The sequence below is a fragment of the Symphalangus syndactylus genome, chromosome 17 (assembly GCF_028878055.3).
Source record: "Symphalangus syndactylus isolate Jambi chromosome 17, NHGRI_mSymSyn1-v2.1_pri, whole genome shotgun sequence".
Classification (NCBI taxonomy): domain Eukaryota; kingdom Metazoa; phylum Chordata; class Mammalia; order Primates; family Hylobatidae; genus Symphalangus; species Symphalangus syndactylus.
Window position 1 is genome coordinate 106045643 of NC_072439.2, and position 25875 is coordinate 106071517.

Consider the following 25875-nt stretch of genomic DNA (forward strand, 5'->3'; position numbering starts at 1 on the left):
TTCCAAAGGTTAAGAAAGGGCACAGTGAGAGTGAGAAGCACAGTCTGGGTAGGCAGGTCAATCTAGTTTTCTATCTGTGCTTTAAACTGCTATAACCATCAACTCAATCTACTAATTTATCTTCTACATAAATTAGTAGAGGAAACGATGAACGGATGGAGCAAGGAAGAATTTTAGGAGAGTGAATCCATTATTCTGTATGACACTGTAATGAGGATTATTTGTCATTACACATTTGACAAAACCTACAGAATTCATAAGACAAGGAGTAAACTCTAATACAAACTACATACTTTAGTCAATAGTAATGTACCAATATTGACTCATCAACTATAACAAATGTACCACACTATTGCAAGATGTTAAAAATCGGGGAAATTGGGGTAGAGGCTGAGGATGACGTGTGAATGCTTATTCACTTCTTTCTACAAACCTAAAATTGCTTTTAAAGAGTCAATAAAAATTAAAACAAGGCAGGGTTTTCATGCAATGGAAAAAAACACACAACTTTAGTAAGTGACTCATAATTATGCTTATGCCACTTTGCTAGATTACACTTCATTAATAAATATAGTTTCATTCTTTATGTTATAAAGCAGAATAAAGTCAGATATCTAGAGAAATTGATTTTAATGATTAGAGTAAAAGCATTTTCACCTCCAACGTCAGAATGAGTTCTTCAGAATCAGTCCATTTTATAGTTAAATCAATCATTGATTTTAAAAAAATATTGAGAAAAACTTTAACTTCACTTTTTCCATCAAACTCAATGTCATGACAGCATTGTCATTTCAATCTAGGATTAAAACCTATTTCTGGACCCAGTGGACTTACTGTGATAGATTCTGAAAATGTCAGACGTTAAAGTCCAGTCTTTGATCTGCTGTCCTCTGCAGTTATCAAAAGGTCAGTTTATCCTGCTTCTTTTCTCTCTTTTTCATATATCTTGCACTTCAGCTTAATATTAGTATTAAGCTAAATTTCTTATTTTATTTTGATTGATAAAGGAAAACAGATTGTTTCAATACAGTTACTGAGAATAAGCAGCAAAACGTACTTATAAAGTACACAAGAGAGCTATAAGATAAAAATTTGTTCAAAAAAAGATTTGGAAATTTTTATTGCATGAATGTTCAAATGGAAAGGAAAACTTTCTGGATTCTTTTTCCACCACACAGGAGTAGCAGCACTAAAGTAGTGAATAATGTCCGTTCAATTGGTAGTTTTCATGTATTTCTGATATCAGAAATGGACTGTTAGTAACTAGTTTTAAAAGCAGAGCATTTTTGTGCATGGCATTCCCCTGAATTCCAAAGCCCAAACTTAACTTAGGCTAATTTCTCTCTGCTGGGAGCCCCATTAATTTCTCATAGATAACATTTCATATATATGCGGCATTCTGATGATGTAAAGGAATTCACACCTTATGGGCCTACAAGCCAAATTTAATCAATGGCTTGCTTCATATGGCTGAGAGCTAAAAATTGTTTTGGCATTTTGGAAGTGTTTAAAGAAGGAGAAGGAAGGGGAGAAGAAGAATGAGTAGATGAAGGAGAGACAGAGACTACATATGGCCAGCAAAGCCTATAATATTTACTGTCTAGTTCTTTACACAAAGAACTTTTCCAATCTTGAACAAAACACACACATTTTCGTTATGCCAAAAAAGGACTACAATAAGTCTTCACTTAACATCATTGACAGGTGCTTGAAAACTGGTCATAGGTATATATATTTATGGTCACGTGATGTTTTGATACACGCATACGGAGGGATAAATTGGGGATGGTTAATTGGTACAAAAATACAGTCAGCGAAACCCATTTTACCATAGGTTGACATCAAAAGAGTTCAGCTTCTATGGCTTTTGGTAACTAAAACGTCAACAAACTTGTAAATAAAGATCAAAACACTTCTAATATTAAATGCTGAAATAAATTTCAGCTATTCATACGTTTAAGATTAATAAAAGCTAGTAAAATCATTATTTACCTACTTATTTCAGTTTAGGGTTGCAGTTGACCGCAGCCTATCCTGTCAGCTCAGGACGCAATGTGGGAACCAGCCCTGGACAGGGTGCCGTCGCATTGCAGGTGCACTCACACATACCCACAGTTACTCAGACTGGGACCACATAGACACGTCAATCAACCTCACATGCACAGCCTTGGGAAGTGAGAGGAAACTGGAGCATCCAGAGAATATCAATGCAGACATGGGGAGAATACATAAGCTCTACACAGACAATGAACCCCAATTGGAATCAATTTGTTTTTTCTCATCAACATCATAATGAAATGACATTGAATGAAACGTCGTTATTCAAAGACCTGTTGTACTCAGTTCTAAACATTTCAGAATTAAGAGATCTACACACATCCTCTTCTATATAATGGAGTGGGTCTCTTAAAATTTCCTGGCAACATACTCTTAGCCTGCCTAGGAAACACTTTAGAATACAACTGCATTATAATAAATTTTCATATTCTATTCATATCTTCATATTTCTCCCTCTACTTATTAAGGTATAGTCTTGTATATGTAATCCTTCAGTTCCTGAACAAGGTGAACATATGATCTCATGATGTGTGTTTTAATTTCTTAACTTTGTTGAGATTTGGGAATGTGAGGATGATGGAAAGGAAAGAAAGGAATTCAGCAGCTATAAAAGAAATCTGACCTTTAATTTTTTTATTGAATTTGTTTCTTGTTTTATTTTTCCTTCCTTTGCACAAATGAGAACTTCTAGTTTTACAAAGGGTACCATCAACTTTAGGACAAAAATTTGTATTTGTGGCATAACACAAGTTGGAGACACAATGATTTAGAGATTGCATATCAATTTTATCAAATAAATGTGATAAAGTAGGTGATATGCACACACACACACATTTGTAGTGACAAAACCATTGACACAGATACCCAGATGGCACTTAATGTACTTTCAGCCTTAAATTCTTTCTCAAGGACAAGCCATTTGTTTGCAAATGATTTAGCATTCAAAAATGATTAAACACGGGAAAAAATGCATTGCACATAAAGTTCAGATTACAAGTGAATTAAAGTCACACTAATATAACTATAATTTATAATGAATTCAAATGGCTTTCAGAAGGGTCATCTGTGGAAGGTGAAGAGCAATCTGAATTTATTTTTCTGGTAACTGGTCACAGCAATGTTTTCTAGACTAGTGAGTGAGTGCTCATACAGCACCATGTGTGTTCAACAACACATAAAGTTGGATGACAAAATCTACTTTAGTGAGAAGGTAGCTATTTCCAGGGGCACCAATAGTAATGTCAGTTTTCAGTCTTGGGTTTGCTTTTGTTTGTTTACAAGGCGATGAAATGTTTAAGGAAAAAATAAATTCTACCAATCCATGTTGAGTGAACATTTCAATCCTTGTAAAGACCAAAGTCAGCTGCCACCATGCCATGCAAACCTTATAGTACATGACATGTTAAATCGGTAACCTCGAAAGGGACTTCTGAGAAGCTATGAGTAAAAGGCACACACAAAATGCCTCTGAGATGAATTCACAAATGAAATGGAAAAGGATAACTGTGTACATTCAAGAAGAATAGTAATTAACAGAAAACAAGAACACTTCTAAATTGAAAGAATCCCTAAAGTAAAAGAAGACCAAAGAAAAAGAAATAAAGATGAGAAGTGAAATGAGGCGGAAATGGTGAGCGACAAGGAGATACACTGAGAAAAAAAGTAGCTAAAGTTAGTGTGTTATTATTTCAGCAAAATTAAGTATATCAATACTGAGAAATATGACTTGAAATGGATTCAGTACCTCAAGCAGAAACATAAACAAATAACATCTGGGTTTTTCTTTTGATAACCAGTATTTTAAATACAAAAATCTAAAAATTTTATCTTTGTGTAAGAGTTACACATTTATCATACCAATCAATAACAAAAAGGCGCTATAAATACTGTATGGAAATAAATGTCCTAACAGATGTTAACCAGACATCAGTCTTCACCGGTAAGGATTAGATTTGAAGGTGTTTGCAGATAATTAAAACTTGTTTTTATAACATAACTTAGCAGCTAAGTAGTATAATGAAAATGGGATATTCAAATTATAAGATATAAAATATTAAAGATAGAAGAACATGTTTATTTTTTCAATATAAATATTGTTACAGCTCAGAGAAACAGTATGAAATCTCAGGGCTCATGAAAGGCCACATTCTAGAGATAGTGATTGACAGGTATGGTAATTCCCCTACAGCGTGGTGCCTGTTGTCATGGAGTAGCATGTCTCCTACAGGGTACTACCAGCAGGTTCATGTAGGAAGAGCCGATAGTCCATGTGAGAAACCCCGGAAGGCTAAAGATAGAAGGAAATATTTGTGCCACGTTGAAGAGCAAGTTCATCAGGTGAATTGGCATGTGGCTAGGGTACAACTTCCCATACATATATAAATAATGAAACACACAAAAAATTATCAGAAAAGTATTTTATTATTATTAGAGTCACGATTAGCACTCTCCTCATCAGGAGAGTTTTAGGTTTTTTTCTAGCCCTACTCTATACTTTTTAAACACAGTCTCCAAGCTTCAAAATAAAAGTTTCTTATTTTTAATTCAAATCTCAATTAAAATAAAACAAAAACCGAAAATGTAGAAGTTCCTTATTTTGACCATCTATATATCATACACAACAAAAAGACTGATAAAATTCCACTAAACACAACAGCTAGATCCGTATTCCCGTTACTGCTTAAGCCCATTCCAATAAGGATTTTATACCAAATCTGCCCTTGCCAAGGCTACCTGGGGCCTTCATTTTATTATTTGCAATGGACAATTTTAACTTCACATCCATGTTGGCTTCCTTACATCCTAGATGCACATACAGCCAGATTTTTTCCCATCAGATGTGATTTGATCCTCCAAATTCGGAATGCCTTGATGACCTCCTCTTTATCTAAAGATCACTTTAAAAAGCCTGAAGTATTTGGCTCTTCCCTAAATCTTTGGCCAGATGTAATGTCATCCTCCCATTGGCTTTCTTTGTCCAAACTACATTAGCCTTATCTCAGATCTTCAAACAAGTTATATTTCCTGCCTAAGATCTTTCTATGAGTGAGTGAAAGGTGTGACGAAGATAGTTCCTCTTTGCCCCCAAAGGTTTCATTGATCACGCTGATAATGAATTTACTGTTATTTTAATCTCTTACTGTTATACTCAGGCTTAAATTCTCTACCCTACACACTTCAGTTGACATAATTTTAATTTCCACTGTGATGCTTCTCTCTCTTCTGTCAACACTCTCTCCTCACAGGGTTTCATCCAGATCAGGAGTCAGTAACATTTTTGACAAAGAGCCAGATAGTAAATATTGCAGGCTTTGTGTTGCCAATAGGCAAATTTATGGAACTTTCCCTGCTGAAAAATTTCCCTGTATTTTACATTTTAGACTTATAAATGCCACACGTACTTATAACTCATGAGCCATACAAAAATAGGTGGCAGACCAGATCTGGCTCATGGGCTATAATAGTTTTCCAACCCCTCACCTAGATTCATGACTTTAGGCATGCTCTATAGGCTACGATGATCTAACTCACATCTCTAGCCAAGTCAACTTGTCAGTGCCTACTTGATGTCTCCACTTGGATTCTAACTAGCGTCTTAATTTAAGATTAAAAAATGTAAAATCAATCACACATACGCACCTACCCACACCTCTGTCACTTGCAAACTGCCTCATGTCATCAAGACTTTGCCATATCACTAAAAGTGACCATAATCCCCCATGTCCCTAAATCCAAATACCTTGATATAATTCTTGCTCAGTAAATTCAATCATCTTCAAATCAACTTCCAATCTCAACTGATTTTCTCCAACTTTATTGCTACACTCATAATCCCAACTACCATCATCCTTCAACTGGACAGGTGCAATAGTCAGCTAAATGAACCCCCTTCCTTCACTAGTGTACCCTTCCACAATAGTACACCCTCCTAAGAGCTAACCTCATCGTATCACACATCCATCATACACTTTTCAATGTAGTTAATTTATATTCACATTTTGATATAAGATCTAGATTTGGTCCCTGAGAACACTCATGTAATCTCTCTCCATGCTCTTCCTTCATGGACATTCCAGCCAAACCGGCCTTCTTTTCTTTGTAAGAAACTATCAAGCTCTCTTTTTAAATTACAGAATCTTTATATCTGCCCTTCTTTCTGCTCAGAGCACCCCAGATCTTCAAAGTACCTTCCTCTTTGTCTTCACTCAACTCTCAAATGAAATATTACCTCCTCAGAGAGAAAAATGCTCTGAAATACCTACAGCCAGATCAGTGCCTTCCTCCTTGACAGTTTTACTCAGCCATGTTATCACATGTAATCTTCTTCGTAGTAGTGTACTTTATAGCCCTTCACACCATTGCTTTTTTTAGGTATTTGTATGTCTTCCTCCTCTTTCCCTCCTCACTACAGTATAGCCAATTGTGTCTTTGCCTTCTTCACTGCTATATCCCCTAGTGCCTGGTAGGCTTTCTATAAACAGCCATTTATTGACTTATTGACTACATGTATATGCTAATCCTTTTTACTAATTGTTGTTACACTATAAATTTCTCTTCTCCCTCTCTTCGCTTCCCTCTTCTCATGTCCCTTGATGCTTCCTACTCAATATTAACATGGACATCATTTTGTGTCTTCAGCATTTCTCTTTTCATTATATTATGATAGGTTAATTTTCCTAAGAAAACACTATTTTGACAAAAGCAAAGCATTAAAGTAAAGCAGCATAGGATCAATTTTTTCCTATTGAAAAGGAAACACCATCTTTCCGAGAAGACAATTCCACCAGGAAACAAAACAAACACACACATTTCCGGTAAGTCCTAGTTCCCAAGACTTGAAGCCAGTATGTTTTTCCACTTTCAAGTATCCTTGACTGTAGAGATAAAAGGTATCCACTTAGAGATATTAACTCATTACCACTGCCTAAATTTGGTTTCCAGAAACACAACTTAATATGACATCAATGGATGTGATAATCATTTGAAAGTAGCTTTATCAAAATCATCCAACAGAACAAGTTACTTTCCTAATTAGCATCCTCGGTTAAATACCTAAATCTGATGAATAATAAGTTATGCATTATGCTAAATTGCATTGGCTCACTATCTTAGAATGCTTTCAAACTAATTAAAAATGAGATATTCAGTGATGAGAAACATAAAAACATAAAAACCTATTTCAATCAGTTTAAATTAGAATTTAACATTTCTTCAATATGCTCTTTTGTAGTCAATTGCAAGAGTAATAAAGCAAAATTATTGAGTCTATAATAGTGACCGTTCAAAATTCATAGTGAATTATTAAAAAGAAAACTAAGGTCCCTGCCAACTTTCCACCTCACTTCAAAGCATAGCCAAGGTCATTACAACAGCAAGTAAAAGACTCCACACAATTCCCACTTCTTCGCCTCTATTCTGTTACTTCTGGAATCTTCTACTACTCCAAATTGTGTGTTTGCTCCAGACTCAGCAGTTCTCACCACCTTGTTCTTCCAATTGCCATCTTCTCTGTGCGTCCTTTCTTGACTACCCAGTTAAAAATTATCCTATCAAAATTATCTGATCCCCATCCAGGATTACTTTTCACCATCTAACTTACGATACTTTGCATATTTATGTGGCTCATTGTCTGTTATCTGTCTCCCTAAGTTAGAATGCGAGCTTCATGATGGCAGAGTTTTGGTCAATTTCCTTCACTCAATAATTCCTGACCCAAAGTAAACACTTCATAAGTATTTTTTGAATATACTAATATATAGTCCGAATTATCAAGGAACTTATAAATAAATAAAGACACAACCCAGCATATAGTGCAGCTTGAGAAATATTGATAGTGTGGTACAGGAGGAGGTATGTAAACTATGAGAAGCAACAGTTAAATAAGAAGCAATCCAGAAAGACACACAGTGTGGGTGACATCTGAGTTAAAGGACAGAAGGTAAGAAGATAACCAGATGGAGAAAAGAGAGGAAGATCTTACAAACAAGCATCAGAAGTTACCATAAGAAAAGCAAGTACAAAATCATCAGAAGAAAAACAATTGCATCCCAGTTATTACCACAAACATAATTAACTATGAAAACCCAGAACAGTTCATGCTTTGATAATGCTAAAGTTGATACGTAGATTAAGATGTGATATAACAATCTGCAAATCTTAGTTTTCAGAAAACCTTTTTAGGCAAGATATGATGATTTAAGGAAGAAAAGTTGCTGATGGATGAGGCATGTTGTCCCTTAAAGACAAACACTATGAAGACTGCGTACAGCCTTTATAATGGAAAGGTGCCACGTTTTTTCTTTTTTAAGTCCTTGGAATCTCAGTTGGCAACTTTGAAATTCATGTGTAATTCATGAGTTTTTTAAAAGAAATGTAATAAGTAACACAAGTGATTCTAGAGCTTGTCTTTAGGCTGAGGTAGATATTGGCATTATAAATTGAAGTGCTAGAAAGGAACAATAAGAATTAAGAATAAGCAGTAATTTCTGCCAAGATCTGTGGCACCCAGTCTCACACATAAGGCTTTTTGGAATCTCTTGGTTTCCAAGGTTCAGGCTCTCATACTTTAGTTTGTACATAAAGGACTTAAGTTATTCTTAAAGCACAGTTTTAGCACTTCACACCAGGAGATGGTTATGAGACTGATCACAGGATAAAGTGAAATAGGATGTGTGCCTACTTGTAGAAGGAACCTCGTTCCTTTTGCCATTCTATTCCTACTTTTCTGGCAGGAAAGTCCTAGAAAAAATTTCATATACAGATTAATTTTAAACAATTTACATTATATTTTACTATTATTAGCTTCTAGAATATCTTAGCTTAGGCTGGCCCTGGTGGCTCACACTTGAAATCCCAGCATTTTGGGAGGCTGAATTGGGCGGATCAACTGAAGTCAGGAGTTTGAGACTAGCCTAGCCAACATGGTCAAACCTAGTCTCTACTAAAAATCCAAAAATTAGCCGGGTGTGGTGATGCGTACCTGTAATCCCAGCTACGCAGGAGGCTGAGGCAGGAGAACCATTGAGCCTGGGAGGTGGAGGCCGCAGTGAGCCAAGATTGTGTCACTGCACTCCAGCCTGGGCAACAGAGCAAGACTCTGTCTCACAAAAACAAAAAACAAACAAACAAAAAAAGAGTATCTTAGCTTATATATTTCTCCCATCTGATCCTACCACTTTACTTCTTTTTTCCTGTTTGTACCAATTATTTCTATTCCTCTTTACATATAGGCAGAAAGATAAGACTAAAATGTGTCATAGACAATGACATCTAGTAAATTGACATATTCTTCATGTTTAATTCCACAACAGATTTCAAATACAACCAAAATCTCCAAATAAAATCTTAATTCTAAATTGAGTGCTTGTACAGTCTTCAAATATGTTCAAATAGAACATCAAAGCTCAATAAAAATAGTTATATCACTTGGGATGGTGTTTAAAATATTTTTTCCTAAATAAATTCAGCTTCAGAGGATGAGAAAACCTTCGTTAGGAGATGTTTTAAAGAACAAATTAAGTTAAATGTGAAGGAAATCATACTTTATTTTGTTGAATAGTAAGATTTTTTTGTTGCTATTGTGAATTAATGCCATCCAAATATTGATTCAATTTAGTAAATGAAAAAAGTCTAAATTATCAACTTCTTTCCTTATAAAAATGAAATATGCTATAACTTGCATTTTTTCCATGGCAATGACCCTGATGATCAGTGAGGTTAAAACCTAAAAACATTTAAAATCATCTAATCTAAATTATAAAAAATAAATCCCTTTCTTCAGAAAAAATAATTTTTTAAGGAAGCACTCAAAAACCAATCTCTACTAGTAGATATACAGCATACACATCTCTTACTATCTCCCATGCAGACTGCATAAAAAGGCTTGCTGGCTACTTTTAAGAAAACAACATTCAGATGTCCGGAACGTATCTGAAATGCATGATTAATCTACACAGATAATTTTCTCAAGAAACCAAATTTTGAAGACAAGTAATTCAAAAGTCTATTGTCTATAAAGTAAATCCGCTGGTATTCTTAAACTGCTGTAATCCTTTCTCTGTTTACCTTATAGTGTGCACCTCTCAAGCTATGGGAATGCATGTCTTCTCTAAGAATAGCTGACTTCTTTTGTAGGAAAAAGCTGTTGGAAATGACTGTTAGGATTTCAAATGTTTGGGAGTGTGTATTCATGTGGGTTTTACGTGTTGAATATTTGCATTTATAATTTTAAGATGCTTAAATCAAAAACTAAAATGACCTATGCAACATAATTCTGCCATAGGATAAATTAAATTCAATTAAATGTTCCCATACAAATTATTATCTACCACAATGTAAAAATATTTATATATCACAAAGATGTAAGAAACACTGACTTCTATTATACAGCAGAGTTCAATTTCACTACTACTTAGCTTGATGATATTTTAAGGTCATGTCTCTTGGAATACACATTCAATATTCATTGCCAAGTGTCTGAGCTCACCTCTCTTGAAGCAATATTCAATTATCAAATGAAAATAATTTACCAAGCAACCTCACAAAACACAAACTCTAGGTAGCATCAAGGTTTTTCAAAGTGATTATTCCTTACTGGTCGAGATCCTAAGATATTAAAACTCATAGATCACATGATCTGAGATTTTCTAATTGAAAAGCTGTAGCTGTAAACCTTTCATTCAAAGTCGGATACTACCTTCAGCTGTCAAAAGAATTATGCAATCACTTAAACTTCTGGAATGAAAGAGAAAATGAAGGGAACAATAAAAGTAACTGAAATGCACTGAGAAATGAACATAAGGAACCAAATGGAGGCAAAGACAGAGAGAGAGAGAGAGAGGGCTGTTTATCTAACCTTCCCTTCTTGAGTGGGTTTTCTCTGATATCTCTAGAGAACAACTGGATGGGTAACAATGAAATACAAAACACAAGATACTGTCTTCCTATAATTACTTGTAATGATTCCAGGATGGCATAATTTGAGAACCTGCTAAATAGGACAACAAAGTGATCTGCTTTTCCAAAATTTTGCCCCTTACCTTATATATTATTTCATGGTGAAGATCAATAAAACTGAAAATTGGAATTGCCAGATATTATCAGATTTTATTTTTTGAATGCTTAACAGCTGACCCAAAATCTGGTCATAAAAATGGAAGTTAAATTAAATTGTCCTCAAAATTTAAGTTTGCTACATTTGTAAGAACCACTTGCTTCTTCAAAATCTCAAACTTTCTCATATCTAGCAGCAAATTGAAATTAGGAATTTAAGCATGTAAATTCATCATGGAAACCAAATTGATTAAAATTTTCTGTGTATTCATGATAATGTTTAAAATTTTTGCTACATTTAAACCCTAAGTTAGTTACAAAAACCCTAAAATTATGCTTGTTTAAAAACTTGGGCTAACTTGCTTTTGAAAACATACTGACATATTCGTTCCATTCTTCTTATAATTATTTTTTTGTCACTCCCAAACAGCACACCATTGTATATATCCCCAAAACGGCACTTCTTTGTTAAAGCCATTAGGACAGAAATATTTTTGAGCCAGATGCAATGGCTCATGCCTGTAATCTCAGTACTTTGGGAGGCCTAGGTTAGAGGACTGCTTGAGGATAGGAGTTTTTGACCTGCCTGGGCAACATAGCAAGACCCAGTCTTTACAAATGAAATGAAAATAAAATATAAAATAAACTGGCTGGACAAAGTAGTGCACACCTGTGGTCATAGCTACCAGGAGGCTGAGATGAGAGGACCATATGAACCCAGGAGTTTGGGGCTGAGAATGAGCTATGACTGCACCACTGCACTTCAGCCAGAACTATGGGTTGGTGAGTTAGAAATAAGTTCTCAGTTCTGAATATAATAACTGCTCCTGGCACTCCCCAGAATGAGCTGGGTTTTCTTTTGCCTCTCTATAGTCCCTCTTCCTCAGGAAATACCCCCATGGTTCTGCCCGCTGTGCTATTAATTACACCAATGCTTATTATATGTCAGTTCAGTTTTATCTAGATTCTCCCAAAGTCAGTGCTGAACTTAGTTGTTTGAAAATGTATATATTGTAATAGTTACCAAAAAGACCAAATACAGCTAGATATTTATGCTATTTGTTTTATTTCCATCGTAGGTATATTTCCTTTTAAAATTCATATATATCTTTCTCTAAGGATTGTCTCCGTTTTCAGATGTTAAGCACTTTCTCATGCACACACCACCTAAGCAGCAAAGACAGAGTCCACGTCAGGGAATGTCACATTCAGTATAAGTACCTATCATTCTGTAACTCAGAAGTAGGAAAATGGATGTCCTCAAGCAGATGCTTTTCTTGACAGATACAAAAATTTGACAAGGATCACTGACTTACTTCCAACCCACCATTCATCCCTTTTCTCTTATTTTGACCCTAAGGGTCCCAGAGGGATAATGGCACTACATTCCTATTTAGAATTCAGATTTCAGATTGCATTTCTTATATCATTGTTTATAAGTAGTGGTTGCACACAGTCGCGATAATACTACGACATTAATCTACATTCCTCGTTAAATCGATTTTTGTCTTCCGTTTTTGAGCTTAGCTACAATTTCTCACACGGTTTCTCTAGGAAGATTCCCCAATGACTGAAACATTTAGAACATGGTCCATTCACAAATACGACACTGGGATTCCCCAATGACTGAAACATTTAGAACATGGTCCATTCATAAATACGACACTGGGATTCCCCAATGACTGAAACATTTAGAACATGGTCCATTCATAAATACGACACTGGGATTCCCCAATGACTGAAACATTTTGAACATGGTCCATTCATAAATACGACACTGGGATTCCCCAATGACTGAAACATTTAGAACATGGTCCATTCATAAATATGACACTGGGATTCCCCAATGACTGAAACATTTAGAACATGGTCCATTCATAAATATGGCTTTAGGATTCCCCAATGACTGAAACATTTAGAACATGGTCCATTCATAAATATGGCTTTAGGATTCCCCAATGACTGAAACATTTAGAACATGGTCCATTCATAAATATGACATTGGGATTCCCCAATGATTGAAAAATTTAGAACATGGTCTATTCATAAATGTGAAGAGCTTGTGTAGAAAGTATAATTTACTTATCCTATTATGCTTAAGAAATTATGTGAAATAATGTGAAAATAATCTTAAAACATTTGCTTGCATATTTGCTGCAAGAGTCATACTTCATTGATACTTAATCATAATCTTGGACATGGTGGGTCCCAATAACCAATATTTAATGCAAGTCTGTAAACTTAATAGAGAGAAAACCTTATTTATAAATTTTCATGTGTTCTTTTCTTGACAATAAGGAGCTGTGAGATTTGTATTTTAAAAGATACTTAGTAATAAAAACTTTAATTTTTAAAACTTTTATTTTTAAATTCTGCTTAATTGCATAAAAGTTAAAAGGTAATATTTAATATTTAATGAGGCTTATTGAGCTAGATGATGATATGCAGCTTGGGTTATACTTGCAATTATAAGATTTGCTCATTATACCTAAGCAATCTCCTTCACTCAATCTAGCTACCACTAAGGAAGCAAAATTCCCTGAATCATAATATCAAAGCATTCCATTATGTTTTCTATTAAGTTGTTTTGTTCTTTGAATCATTGTCTATTTTAATTTATCCTTTTAGAAAGAAAACAAATTACTTAACTTGCATTTCCCACTAGAAGCTTCACTACAGCTAGACTTGGAATTGATTTCAGGCCATTTTTTAATAAATGATGGTCCCTAGTGAAAGATAGAATACTTGAGCCATCAATATTGAGTAAATAAAAGGGTTTGGGTAAATAAGAGAGAAGATACCTATTTTTCTCAAATATTTTAAATATCTAATAACCTATTCCTCATCTAAAACAAGCCACAATTACTGGAAATGATGGTCAGAGGAAGGTATTAGCAACCCTGTGTAATACTACATGTCATGTTGGATCACTATTACAGAGAAACGGTTGTCATGCTGCATTTTAGTAATTCTACACATCACCAGAGAAATAGACAACTCTTATAGCCACAGAAATCCAACGTAGCTACTGTCTACATATTCTTGTTTTAGACCTTTGGTGAAAAAAACTACTATGTGTATTGAATATATTTTACATTAGTTTTATCACAAAAAAGAAAAATGAGAATTCTATTAGATGCAAATACAAATTCTGAATGACAGGAAAGAAAAATTAAAATCAAAGCTGATCTTAATTAACAAAATGTATTATCTGCTTACATGTATATACAACTGTTCATATACAAAGGCACAGATGCATTTGTGGTTTTGAAAAAATATCTATTTCATTTCAAATCTTCATTGAACAATATTACATATGGCAAGAAAACTGATCTTTTTGAAGGATCTTTTAAGAAGTGTTAAACTTTATTAGATACTCCAAACTAGCAAAGCTCAACTTCATCACAATTATATAATAACACTGCACACTTTCAATTTTATCTGGAGAAATATACCTATCCCTTGAAATAACTCTGTAAAATTCCTGCTCACAGATTTCATTTCAAGCCTTGAAAATGCAGAAAATCAATGCTGAATACACTTGCCCCGAAAGGAAAAGAAAATTTCAGGGGTGTCAGGATGTTTTATCACATAAAATACAGAATTGCAATTTGTATCTGAGCAGGCAACACACCTCCAAAAATAATACAATACTTATCACAAAATACATTCACAGATACTAGATTTGGCACAAACCACTCCATACAGCTATTGATGAAATCAGTATTGAAAGCCTTATTCCAAAATCTATGGCCCTTTTCTACTCTCCAACTGACATTTCAGGATGCCACAACATTGCAGCTCCACTCTCTCATTAATTTCCCCTAAATACACTTGGCAGAAGAACGAGAAACGTCACATTTTTCATTTAATTTCTAAAGAACATCACATCCTTTAAGAATAGGTTCTTGAAATTTTAAAATGTAAAACATAAAAACCCTAAAGAGACAAACATCCAAAAACATAAAAACCCTAAAGAGACAAACGTCCAAAAACTTTTCTTCAAAATCACAACAACTTTATGTGCTACATGTTCCTGTAAAATACCACATACACAAACTCACAGGCACACCCACCCACCCAAAACACACACACTCGCATATATATGGCCTCGTAATACCTCACATATATATACATATCATCAATTACAACAGAGAAAAGCCAATTTCAGAAAGATGGCTTCAATTTTGATGCATTTACTCACACCTAATTCTATTTCAATTTAACTGCAGAGATATTACAATACCCTGTAACAAAAACCTGACGGAAGATTGTAACAAATTGCTTAAACATCAAACCAAAGACTAAACATAATTTCATCACAAAGTGAAATTCGCATCCAACTCGCAAAGAATTAGAAAATCCTTGCACTTACCTTGGCCTTGTCCATTCCCCAGATGACCCCAAAACACCACCGTCATCATCAACAGCCCCGGAGCCCACGTCCACATCCTTCTAGTGACACGCTCGTGTCTTCTGGCCATTGCATCTTAAACTCTGCATATTCAGTGGGGTGGATGTGAAAGTACAATAAATTACATTCTTAGAGAAATACACTATGACTCAAATCCCATATCTAATATGCACTGTGCATTTCTGAATTATCCTGCCTACAAGGAGGTACATTTGAAAATCATGCTTCCCTTTAGGGTTGTCATATTGATGATTAATACGAAAGCTCATTCATTTTTAATCTTTAAGCATTCATCTGAATTCCATTTTTAATATCATTTTCCAAAACAGGCCACTTAACCTGTGAATGTTAAAAAGTACTCCCGATATACATATTGGAGTTCAGTCAAGCAAAAGCATGGTGTATGGACACTACTTAAGTATAACTTGATATTTAGGCAAATTGATGAATTTAACATACCATATAATCTCTACATATATACAAAAGGACTTTTCAACACATTTATGTAAGTTTTGCATAAATACCCTTGAAAATATTCTCAAGTTTTAAGTGGTATTCTAATTATGTCAGTAATTTTAACTGAATAAAGAGATGCATCATGTGCAAAAACTAATCTTGTTTACTTAAAATTGAGAGTAAAATTCATTATAGAAGGTACAAAACACTTGTAATTTTGATTTCAGATATATGACCCACAGGAACCTTCATATATACAAATATTATACACATATATGACAATGTATATTTGAATGTTCATTTTGAAACTGCTTTTCATACTGATACATGAAAATACTTAAGTGTCCACCAAAGCAAGGTTATTTATTCATACATTTGAATGATATACAGTAGCTCAAAAGAATAAACTTGAGTTGCATGTACTAATATGGATAAGTGTCCAAAATGAATAGTGAAGAAAAACTAGCAAATTTAATAATGATAAGTTCAAAATTATACCTTTCATATGTAAACATGTGCAATAGTTAAAACTATAAATTTTATGTTGCATAAATATATAATACAGTATAATAACGCATAAGAATGAGAAACACCTTCAAGACCAAAGTTAGGAAATTACAAGACTACAATTTAAATGGTTAGTAGGTGGAATTTTAAATCAGAGGTTACTCCTAAATCCCAATTTTTCCACAGTTGACAAAATAACGGAGTTAAGAAAAATAAACTTAATGATTTCCAGAATGAATGCTTTATTCAAAATGCTACGTAATTACAATTCTAATAAACTTGCAAGGGAATCCAGTCACCCAGAAATTTTTTATGCCTTTCTCCTACATCACGAAAGGGGAAGATTTAATTACCAACTTTGCATTACTTAACGTCAGACTCATAGTATCAGAGCTAAAGAGAAATTGAAGAAACACCTAACTCAACCTCTCCATTTTAAATGACCAAATGAGTTGAGAAGGTTACAATGACATTTCTAAGTTCATATGTAAAAACAGAATTTTGATGACAATGACAGTTTAAGTACTAATAAACACTCCTGGAAAAGTTACTGTAATCCAGGTTATTTTACTGTGATAAATGCCTTACATTCTTTACTCAATTCAGTTTTCACAGAAATCCTATGAACAAAGCACTTCCAAAATTTACCACTTCACAGCTAAGAAAACAAGGCTTAGAGAAATGCTACACGATCCCCTAGTCATGAGGTTAGTAGGTACCACTGTGGAGACTGAGGCAAAACAGGACGATTTCAAAGCCTATGCTCTGAACAAGTAAACACTAAGCAGGAATTTAGTTCTAGATCTCCCAGTTGTAGTCCAATAATCAGCCAAAACATGATGCTGAGAAGAGGGGAAAGAAAGATGTCTTGTATGTGGAGCCTCATATATTTGATCCCAAATACATCTTCATATTGAAAATCATTAGAGCACAAGGCAATAGAATTATTAGTTTGTTTCTAAAATCATCAACCTTTCCCAAGTTGAACATACAAATATATTTTATCATATATATACTATATGTGTGTATAGCGTGTGTTTATCTAAGTATTCCTGTGGTTTATATATCTGGATTTGGAATTACAAGTGTTTTGTGATTTATTATTTATTTATTATTATACTTTGAGTTTTGGGGTACATGTGCACAACGTGCAGGTTTCTTACATATGTATCCATGTGCCATGTTGGTGTGCTGCACCCATTAACTCGTCATTTAGCATTAGGTGTATCTCCTAATGCTGTCCCTGCCCCCTCCCCCCACCCCACAACAGTCCCCAGAGTGTGATGTTCCCCTTCCTGTGTCCACGTGTTCTCATTGTCTCCCTCTGTTGCTCTGGCTGGAGTCAGTGGTGTGATCATAGCTCACTGCAGACTCCAAGTCCTAGGCTCAAGCGATACTTTTGCCTCAGCCTCTCAAGTAGCTCGGACTACAGGCATGCACCACCATCCCTGGCTAATTGTTTTACAGAGATGGGTCCCACCGTGTTGCTTGACTGGTCTCAGCCGCCTTAGGTCAAGGGATCCTCCCACCTAGACTTCCGAAAGCACTGAGATTACAGGTGTCAGCCACCGTGCGTTTTTTGATTTCTTCAATTAATTTTACTTATACACTTGATTACACAAGATTAATTTTGTGTACATAATGAATCTCTTTTGAGGTTTAAGTTACTGATTAATTAGAGTACCACTTAACAAGCGTGTCATCCCAGCACTTTGGGAGGCTGAGGTGGGCGGCTCACCTGAGGTCAGGCATGAGCCACCATGCCCGGCTTACAGACATTCTTTTCACTCCTGCTTGCAGATCTCTGTTCCCTTCTAATTCCAGTGGAACCACTTTCACTTAGTATCAAAATATCCAGATCCACTCATCAAAGTGTAAATAATCCTTCAGTAAATTACATTTGCAAATCTATTTTTATGTAATATTTCCTTAACTTCTTCTTACCTACATCCAGTAGTCATTTTACAAGGCAGAATTTTTTTCTATTTTATATAGAACTGAGGCAGTATTTGAAAAAAATCTCAAAACACTCTTCAGAAAGGACTGGCATCTAAAACACCAGTTCCAATATATGTTTTAGTAACATTTTAAAGGACAGATGGTTTTCGAAAAGTTATTATAATTTAAAAAAATGTAACCTTCCTCTCTGAGTTCATGTTTGTGGAAAACTAATATTTCATAAATGCCAAGTTACTATGATGTATTATCTAAATGCTGCCCCTGCCATTCTATAAATAGAAAAATCATAACCTTCTAACTAACTTTGGTATTAGACAACAACTGTGCTGATGAAAAGTAAAATCAATTCATTTAAAAAAAATTTTCCATGAAAAAAAAACAAGTAACTTGTAAGCAGTATCTTAGATGAACCAAAAAATAAAGTAACATTAACCAGAAAGACATGCCATGGACTTCTCTAATCTTTTTTTGGAACACCCTTTTCATGCATATGAAAATAAAAATTAAATATAAAATACCTACTTTATGTATGTACTTTTACTTGTGTCTATTGTTCTTTAAAGATTAAAATAACTCTTTTGAGAAGTGTCTGTTCATGTCCTCTGTCCACTTTTTGATGGGGTTGTTTTTTTCTTGTAAATTTGTTTGAGTTCATTGTAGATTCTGGATATTAGCCCTTTGTCAGATGAGTAGGTTGCAAAAATTTTCTCCCATTGTGTAGGTTGCCTGTTCACTCTGATGATAGTTTCTTTTGCTGTGCAGAAGCTCTTTAGTTTAATGAGATCCCATTTGTCGATTTTGGCTTTTGTTGCCATTGCTTTTGGTGTTTTAGACATGAAGTCCTTGCCCACGCCTATGTCCTGAATGGTATTGCCTAGGTTTTTTTATTATACTTTAGGGTTTTAGGGTACATGTGCACAATGTGCAGGTTTGTTACATATGTATCCATGTGCCATGTTGATTTCCTGCACCCATTAATTCGTCCTTTAGCATTAGGTGTATCTCCTAATGCTGTCCCTCCCCCCTCCCCCCACCCCACAACAGTCCCCGGAGCGTGAAGTTCCCCTTCCTGTGTCCATGAGTTCTCATTGTTCAATTCCCACCTATGAGTGAGAACATGCGGTGTTTGGTTTTTTGTCCTTGCGATAGTTTACTGAGAATGATGTTTTCCAGTTTCATCCATGTCCCTACAAAGGACACGAACTCATCATTTTTTATGGCTGCATAGTATTCCATGGTGTATATGTGCCACATTTTCTTAATCCAGTCTATCGTTGTTGGACATTTGGGTTGGTTCCAACTCTTTGCTATTGTGAATAGTGCCGCAATAAACATACGTGTGCATGTGTCTTTATAGCAGCATGATTTATAGTCCTTTGGGTATATACCCAGTAATGGGATGGCTGGGTCAAATGGTATTTCTAGTTTGAGATCCCTGAGGAATCGCCACACTGACTTCCACAATGGTTGAACTAGTTTACAGTCCCACCAACAGTGTAAAAGTGTTCCTATTTCTCCACATCCTCTCCAGCACCTGTTGTTTCCTGATTTTTTAATGATGGCCATTCTAACTGGTGTGAGATGGTATCTCACTGTGGTTTTGATTTGCATTTCTCTGATGGCCAGTGATGAGGAGCATTTCTTCATGTGTTTTTTGGCTGCATAAATGTCTTCTTTTGAGAAGTGTCTGTTCATGTCCTCTGCCCACTTGTTGATGGGGTTGTTTGTTTTTTTCTTGTAAATTTGTTTGAGTTCATTGTAGATTCTGGATATTAGCCCTTTGTCAGATGAGTAGGTTGCAAAAATTTTCTCCCATTGTGTAGGTTGCCTGTTCACTCTGATGATAGTTTCTTTTGCTGTGCAGAAGCTCTTTAGTTTAATGAGATCCCATTTGTCGATTTTGGCTTTTGTTGCCATTGCTTTTGGTGTTTTAGACATGAAGTCCTTGCCCACGCCTATGTCCTGAATGGTATTGCCTAGGTTTTCTTGTAGGATTTTAATGGTTTTAGGTCTAACATATAAGTCTTTAATCCATCTTGAATTAATTTTTGTATAAGGTGTAAGGAAGGGATCCAGTTGCAGCTTTCTACATATGGCTAGCCAGTTTTCCCAGCACCATTTATTAAATAGGGAAGCCTTTCCCCATTTCTTGTTTTTGTCAGGTTTGTCAAAGATCAGATAGTTGTAGCTATGCGGCAGCATTTCTGAGGGCTCTGTTCTGTTCCATTGATCTATGTCTCTGTTGTGGTACCAGTACCATGCTGTTTTGGTTACTGTAGCCTTGTAGTATAGTTTAAAGTCAGGTAGCGTGATGCCTCCAGCTTTGTTCTTTTGGCTTAGGATTGACTTGGCGATGCGGGCTCTTTTTTGGTTCCATATGAACTTTAAAGTAGTTTTTTCCAATTCTGTGAGGAAAGTCATTGGTAGCTTGATGGGGATGGCATTGAATCTATAAATTACCTTGGGCAGTATGGCCATTTTCACGATATTGATTCTTCCAACCCATGAGCATGGAATGTTCTTCCATTTGTTTGTATCCTCTTTTATTTCATTGAGCAGTGGTTTGTAGTTCTCCTTGAAGAGGTCCTTCACATCCCTTGTAAGTTGGATTCCTAGGTATTTTATTCACTTTGAAGCAATTGTGAATGGGAGTTCACTCATGATTTGGCTCTCTGTTTGTCTGTTATTGGTGTACAAGAAGACATTTATGCAGCCAAAAAACACATGAAGAATCACTGGCCATCAGAGAAATGCAAATCAAAATCACAGTGAGATACCATCTCACACCAGTTAGAATGGCCATCATTAAAAAATCAGGAAACAACAGGTGCTGGAGAGGATGTGGAGAAATAGGAACACTTTTACACTGTTGATGGGACTGTAAACTAGTTCAACCATTGTGGAAGTCAGTGTGGCGATTCCTCAGGGATCTAGAACTAGAAATACCATTTGACCCAGCCATCCCATTACTGGGTATATACCCAAAGGGCTATAAATCATGCTGCTATAAAGACATATGCACACGTATGTTTATTGAGGCACTATTCACAATAGCAAAGAGTTGGAACCAACCCAAATGTCCAACAACGATAGACTGGATTAAGAAAATGTGGCACATATACACCATGGAATACTATGCAGCCATAAAAAATGATGAGTTCGTGTCCTTTGTAGGGACATGGATGAAACTGGAAAACATCATTCTCAGTAAACTATCGCAAGGACAAAAAACCAAACATCGCATGTTCTCACTCATAGGTGTGAATTGAACAATGAGAACTCATGGACACAGGAAGGGGAACATCACGCTCCGGGGACTGTTGTGGGGTGGGGGGCGGGGGGAGGGACAGCATTAGGAGATACACCTAATGCTAAATGACGAGTTAATGGGTGCAGGAAATCAACATGGCATATGGATACATATGTAACAAACCTGCACATTGTGCACATGTACCCTAAAACCCTAAAGTATAATAAAAAAAAAAAAAGATTAAAATAACTCCTAAAGCCTGGATAGCTGAGCCCATTGTGCTCTCCTGCCCATAAGATAGATTGGATGTGCAGTGAAAGAGGTAAAACTTAGGCTTTCAGATTAGTTATGACGATGGAAACACAATTCTATTCAATAGTGTTCATCTTGGTCTTTCAAATGTTTAAGGTCACAAGGCAAAAGAGAACAGACTTTAAGAATGTTCTTGTATTACTTCTCGTCTTACCCAATAGCTAGATTAGTTCAATTAGGCCAGTGTTTTGGAGTAAACAGCATTGCGAAATGTGTCGTGAAGTCCGGAGGCTCCACCACCCACCTCCAGGTAGTTGTTCTGTCCGATGGAGCCTAGAGTAATACCTTAGGAGATGTATTACATCTACAGGTACCAACCAGGAAGGGTAGTCTTGAATTAAAGGGCTTTAGAACACGTTATAAGAGCAAATCGAAGCTTCCAGGAATTAGAACCACTTCAATCACAGAGCGTCTCTGGGTTCTATCTATGGCCAGCATCAAGTATCTGTCTGCCCTCCCCGAATGCTTTCTCTCATCATGTGGATCTTCTGGATAGTCTTATTCTTCCCCAGCCAGCCAACTTGATCAACAAGCCTAGGTATATTAGGTATGTATAAAGTTGGTTCTTAAATAAAGTCCATTTCTGTATCTAGGTAAGTAATGTCTTCAGACTTACAATTTTATTGATATCTAGAAAGAGTGACTCTAGTTAGCTTCTAGTGTCAGTTTTTCTAGCAGCTTCTTTAAAAAAAAAATCCTCTCTGGAACAAAGCTTCCTTGCAAGTATTGCTGTTGGCAATAGTCCTCTTTACTGAAATGCTTATCCGGTGAAACTTGCGCTGTGCCAGGGAGCCTGCAGGTTGATGGTCCTTTTGTTCAACTTCTCCATTATAAAGCAACCTCTCTGATCACCCTTTTAAAACTAAAGACCAAAGAATCAAATGAGATCAGGAAGGGACCAGAGCTCACAGGTCATCAACTCCTCTTCTTAGGATATTATAGCACACAGTCTAAGCCCGAAAAACACGGCAGAACTCATTACAGCTCTCGAGTTCCAGTTATTAACATTGATTTTTTCAATGGAAAATTTTCATTAGAAGCTATCACAGGACTCACATTCAGTAATAACTTAGATTAGGATACATACTGGAGCCTTTGTCCTTAGAGTAGATGCCACTGAGTCACTATTAAAAGGAGTCTTTTTGACCTTAGTAAACTCTCACAGGGCTTATCTCAGTCTAAACTGTAACTGGCCTTTACTAGTGATGTCATGTGTAATTCAAATTAATATTGTAATGTATATAAATTGTATATATAGGTATAACACATGCATGTATTTACAATTATTTATTTTATTTTATTTTTTAATAAGATAAAACTTAGAGGTTAAAATATGACTCTAGGCCATTGTGCTTTAGAATGAAGAGCACAGACATGGGTTGGAAATGTAAATTTTGACCCAATTTAATTTCTGTGACAAATTCATTAATGTCTTCAAGGTTCAGGCTCTATGTATGAGACAAATGAAAACAGCTCTAAGATTCCTGAAAACCCTAAAGTATTAAAATTCCACTCTGCCATTAGTTCAGATAAATCATTTGCCAATTTGCCCCACAAGAACCAGGCATCTTTAAATGGTAACATAACATGCACTTCTCTCTCCCAAAGTGTGGTGCATAAACGTTCTGCTTCTCAATAACACAGGATGCCTGCCAAAATGTGCTGTCAGGGGTACTAGTAAGGAAATGTTGTATCAAAACTTCTGCAGATGTGGCCCTGAAATACACATTGTAATAAATCCTCCAGGCCTCTCAAGTTAGGAATAACTGGTTTATAAAATTGTACTTACTTAAAAATTATAGATAAACAGATTTCACTGTAACCCAGTTTTTCTGATCTGAATGAAATAAGGCTCTATATTCAGACTGACTTTTCAGTGAAAAACAACTTAAAATAGTGACAAATCATCTATAAGTTTAAATGAATATAACTAGGAGACCTGAAAACTCAGGTTTAGCAGTCATCTTCCAACAGTTTGAGAGCCCACAGGAGCCACAGAGCCCTCATGTCTCTGCAGAGAAGCAGGCTGATTCTTCCCCCTAAACACCATGCAATTCTTGAAGTGAGTGAAAGCATTCCTGCTCACACTAATACCCTCTCAAGTGAACTCAAAGTTAAGCCATCTCCAGCCAGACCAGATACCCTGGCCCATATCTCATTCATTAATATATGTTGAGAAGCCTTTGTTTCTTGGAAACTACATGAAGTGAATAGGCTGTGGACTCCACTGGACCTAGTGGTCTATATTTAACCAATTCCCTTCACACATATGTATCAGATGCTCTCTTAGTTACGGAGCTGCAGTGGTCAATAAGAAAGCCACAGTCCTGTACTCCTAGGGTTTCAATTCTGAAGACGAAGACAGGCACAGAAACCCAACTGAGCAAAGAGAAGAGATTATTACAAAATGTGTCCACATGAAAAGTGAAGCAAGGGACTGAATATACAACAAGGGTGTTGGGGCGAACATTAGATATAATCTTAATTCAGATTATATAAGGTTCATACATATAATTTTTATATATAGATGTGTTAATTTGGGCCAGGCGTGGTGGCTTATGCCTGTAATGCCAGCATTTTGGGAGGCCAAGGCGGATGGATCACTTGAGTCCAGGAGTTTGAGACCAGTCTGATCAACATGGCAAAACCCCATCTCTACTAAAAATAAAAAAGTTAGCCGGGTGTAGTGGTGTGCGCTTGTAGTCCCAGCTACTCAGGAGGCTGAGAAAGGAAAACTGCTTGAACCCAGGAGGCAGAGGTTTCAGTGAGCCAAGATTGTGCCACTGCACTCCAGCCTGGGTGACACAGCAAGACCCTGTCTCAAAAGAAAAAGAAAAAAAAGAAATATTAATTTGGATTATACAGATTCTAACCACTTCTTCCAAGTGAGAATATTTAAGCTAAGACCTGAGAATAAAAAGAGTTAGCTCTTCATACAATACAGAAAGATGCGTCTTTTAGGAAAAACCCCCAGTGTTCATGGACCCTAATATATGAACAAGATCTTGGCATGTAGAAGAAACCTGTGAATTGGCTGAAATTAAAAACTGAAAAGTAGGAATCTGGATGAAGTACAGAAGGGAGAAAGACTAATGTGAGACGTGGCTGAAAGAGAAGGATATGTGAAACAGTACAGGTCTTCATTAGTAATGATGAGGAACATAAATCTTAGTCCAAGTACACCAGAAAAGTGGGAGAGTTGGAAACCGAAAGACATGTTAAGAGATCACTTTGGTTTCTCTGTAGCTAACAGGGTGTAGGAGACTAAGAATTCAAGTAGGTTGACTAAGGATGACCTAAGAAAATAAGCGTAGGTAAGAAAATATGTGGCTCTGGCTAGGCTGGGGACATTGGAAATCAAAATAGGTGGAGGAAATTACAGATGTATTTGGAACCAAAATATTTTTTAAATGAATGTTGAATTGGATATTGTCACAATATTGAGGAAGGGCCAAAAATGACTTATAAGCGTCTAGCATGGCTGGCAGTGCCACTTACTGACATGTGGGAAACCAGGACATGTTACCTCTGAATTATTCGAGTGCTATTGTCATGTAAATCATCAACTCCCAGAATAAAGGTCTGGGCCAAACTCTAAGACTGGAACTTATGAGCTGTTTAGTAGTGTTTAGAGCTTAGAGAGAGTATGTGTGTGGAGAGAAAAGAAGAGCAATTAGGACAGAACCCTTAGAAACATCAATATTTAAAATTTGGGAAGAGAAACAGAAACAAATAAATTGTGGGAAAATGAAGCTCAGGGTAGTTGCAAGGGAATGCTAAAAATGAACTATGGCATTTGAGGAGGAAAACGTGGAAACTGAAAGCAAGAGAGTACGGATGGATCTTGAGGGAGCAGCAGCAGCTGTGT